We start from the raw sequence: 4,073 nt of genomic DNA, 5'->3' as shown, positions 1-4,073 counted from the left end.
TGAGTAGGTACTTTAGGGATATGGGCTGCTTCCAGTAATAAGAAGCAACTTTGAGGAAGTTCTCCAGCTTATGGCACACTTGAACCCTGCATGTAGCCAAGTTGTTGTTCAGCAGCCTCCAGTGTTGGCCTGCCGATCTTGAGACTTTATCAGGACTTGAATCAATGGCCTGCTGTTTGATTTGGTACTACTGGGACTGTGCCATTTTATTTGTTGACCTTGGCTTGTCAGCCTCAACAGCCAGCAGCAGCCTGAGTGAAGAAAAGCCTCCAGTTTCAGTGGGCTGAGAGCAAGAGGCAGAGCTGGAGCCCAGGGTCGAGGGGCTTTTACCCAGCCCCTAGAGCTGGCACAGTGCACTCAGCCTTCTAGCCTCCAAAACTGTAAGAGAATAAATTCCTGTTTGTTAAGCCATCCCATTTGTGGTGCATTCCTGTCAGAGCAGCACTAGATAGCAGAAAGAGTGGGTAGGTGTGAATGGTGTGAGTGGGTGTGTGTTGGGTGGAGCTGGATAAGATAATGAATGTGAAATAGGTTCAGTGAATGTTGATCATTGTTCACACTCTTTACAAACTTTGTTAGGTACCAGAAGGCTGGTAGTTCAAACCCACCAGCATAGTGTCTAAGGCACTTGACTGCTAACCAGAAGGCTGGTGGTTCAAGCCCACCAGCCACTCCTCAGAAGGAAGGTTGGACAATCTACTTCTTTAGTGATACTGTCTTAGAAACCCAAGGAGGGGTTGCTATGAGTGGAGTCTGGATCCAACTCGAAGGCACATAACAACAACAACATTCCTCAGAAGGAAGATTGGGCAATTTACTTCCATAGTGATACCGCCTCGGAAACCCAAGGAGGGGTCACTATGAGTCGAAACGAACTCGATGGCAGTGAGTTTGGTTTTTTTGTTTGATTCAATGACAATGTGATTTGGAATTTTTCTGGATGTCTGGCTTTCTTGTCCTTAACCTCACTCAGCAAGGAGGTCACAGTGAGTGCCCTCCATACATGCCCTCCTCCACACCCCCACTGCAGCCCAAAAGCTTCTGCAGCCCCTCCTTTTGAGGTCCTTAACAGCCAGACCACATTTGGGAGCCTAATAAATGCCCCTTCCCCTCCCAGGGATGACAAGCGGGCAGTGTTCGGTCAGCAAACACTTCCCTCACTCACCCCCTTCTCCCTGGGGAAGCCCAGGCATGGGTGCCCTGGCTGACATTGTGACCATGGCTGCCTCTGCAACAACAGAGCCCCTCCCTGCAACCTTCTCCAAACACAGCTAATCCTGGGCTACAAGGAGGCAGGGGGGATCACATCACAGCTCCTCCAGCTCATTAGAGCTGCATTGTGAATTCCGGGGATAATGTATGTTCCGTTCTCCCCTGATTGCTTCTGAAATCTCCTGCCTGTTTATCAAATCTGAGGCATGCTTCACAGCCCTCTGCTATTTGGCTCTGTGCTCCTCTTCTCAGAAAGAGGAAAACAAGGAGATGCTTCTCAGGAGGGATTGTGGTTTTAATGTCAGGGCAAGAAGGCCAGCCAGTTCCTGCCTCATTCAATGAGCCCATTCCCACAAGAGCAGGAAGATGAAGTAGGCTTTAGGGATGGGACGCAGAAGGGCCTCCGAAAGCCCTGATCTCCACCCAGGGCTGGACTGAGGCTACTTCGAGGGAGGAAAGCACCCACACGCACACACACAAAGTCACATACACGTATACACTCTGCCCACAATGCACAATGAGAAGTGAGGAGAGCCATTGTAGGAAGACCACTTCTGAGAAAGATGACCTGGACTAAGGCAGAGATGAGCAATGAATTTGGGGGATGGATAAGGGAATAATGAAGAGGTCAAAGAGTGAAAAAGAAGAGATGGGAAAAAACGGACACAAAGCCTTCCCAGACCAAGCCAAGAAACAACTCCCTGTTCAAACCAGCCTTGTTTGTTAAATACCATTGAGTTGATTCCCACTCATAAGGACCCCATGTGACAGAGTAGAAGTACCCTAGAGGTTTTTCTAGGCTTTAATTTATATAGGCGCAGACCACCAGATCTTTCTCCTGAAGAACTGCTGGGTGGGTTTGAACCTCAAATCTTACAGTTAGCAGCTGAGCACTTAAATGTTGCACTACTGGGGCTCCTTCAAACCAGCCCTGTTGTTGTTGTTGTTATTTGCCATCGAGTCGGCCCCGACTCATAGCGACCCCTCCTTGGGTTTCCAAGGCAGTATCACTACGGAAGTAGGAATGCCCAACCTTCCTTCCGATCAAACCAGCCCTAGTGAAAGGAAAATTGATGGTCAGGATGGAATGAGCAACCACCCAGCCTTGGATAGGATGGATCTAAGTCAGGAGTGAGGCAGGCTTTTCTTTTCTGAGGAGCTTTGTGGACTCCTGTCTACTTTTCCTTGCTGCGTGCTGTGCTTACAGGCGCCTGCCTGCACAGAGCCTCCCTGATATTAGGAGTCACCACACTGCAGCAAAGGCCTCTGTGCCTTTTTTTTTTTTTTTTAACTGCTAACCAGAAGGCTGGCAGTTCAAACCCACCACCAGCTACTCCTCAGAATGAAGATTGGGCAATCTACTTCCATGGAGATACCACCTTGGAAACCCAAGGAGGGGTCGCTATGAGTCAAACTGACTCAACAGCAGTGAGTTTGTTTTTTTTTTTTTGGTTAAATTTTATTTGTTTTGTTGCTGAGACTGAGAATATACATGACAAAATATACAACAATCCAATAGTTTCTACATGTACAATTTAGGGCCATTGATTACAGTATTGATTGATTAACTGTGCAACCATTCTCAACCTCCTTTCCTGACTTGTTCCTCCCTCATTAACATAAATTCACTGCCCACTAAGTTTCCTATGTAATCTTTTGAATTACTTTTGTCAGTTTGTTTCCATATAACCCACTGTCATTGAGTAGATTGTGACTCCTCTAAATCAAATAGAACTGCCCCATAGGGCTTCTAAGGCTATAGATCTTTATGGAAGCAGACTGCCTCATCTTTCTCCCTCAGAGAGGCTGGTAGGTTTGAATTGCTGACCTTTTGATTAGAAGCTAAATGCTTTAACCACTGTACAATCAGAGTTCCTTTTGATCCCATATAGATAGTTCTTAAAAGAGCATAATGTTTAACAGTTAAGCTAAACCAATTTACAGTATTAGATGACTTCAGAAGATATTTTTGGTTTAAGATTTAAGAATTATCTCAGAACACGTTTCAGGGATTCATCCACCCACCCTCTATGGCTCCAGAAAGTCTAGAGTCTATGAAAATTTGTAATTTTGTTCTACACTTTCCTCCTTTTGATCAGGATTCTTCTATGGAATCTTTGATCGAAATGTTCAGTAATGGTAACTGAGCACCATCCAGTTCTTCTGGGCTCATGGCAAAGGAGGCAGTTGTTCATGGAGGCAATTAGCCACATATTCCATACTCTCCTTTTATTCCTCACTCTACTTCTTCATCTCTTGCTCCATGTGAGTAAAGACCAATTGTTGTGCTTGGATGGCCACGTGCAAACTTTTAAGACTCTAGGCACTACACAATGAAATAGGAGGTAGAACAGAAGCTTTAAACATGTTATTAAGCCATTTAATTGGGATGTCCCATGAAACCATGACCCTAAACCTCCAAACCAAGGGACCAAATCCCATGAGGCATTTGATTGTACATAAGCATCATCAGTAGCAACTTATTTTTTTCTGTCATCATTGTAAACATATTGTCTCTAGTGCTGCTATAACAGACATATAATAGACATACCACAAGTGGATGGCTTTAACAACAGGAATTTATTCTCTTACAGTTAAGGAGGCTAGAAGTCCAAATTAAGAGTGCCAGCTTGAGGGGCTGGGTGAAGGCCTCTCGATCTTGGGCTTCAGCTCTGCCTCTTCTTTCAGGCCCACTGAAGCTAGAAGTTTCTTCTAATGCAGGCAGTTGCAGGCTGTTGAGGCTGAAGAAGTCAAGATTGACAGATAATAGATGTCCATCAACTGAGGAATGGATAACCAAACTATGGTACATACACACAATGGAATACTATGCAATGCTAAAGAATAATGTAGAATCTGCA

The sequence above is a fragment of the Orycteropus afer genome, unplaced genomic scaffold (genome assembly GCF_000298275.1).
Source record: "Orycteropus afer afer isolate SDZICR_OR568_19922 unplaced genomic scaffold, OryAfe1.0 scaffold00015, whole genome shotgun sequence".
Classification (NCBI taxonomy): Eukaryota; Metazoa; Chordata; class Mammalia; order Tubulidentata; family Orycteropodidae; genus Orycteropus; species Orycteropus afer.
Note: the sequence above shows the minus strand (reverse complement) of the source record.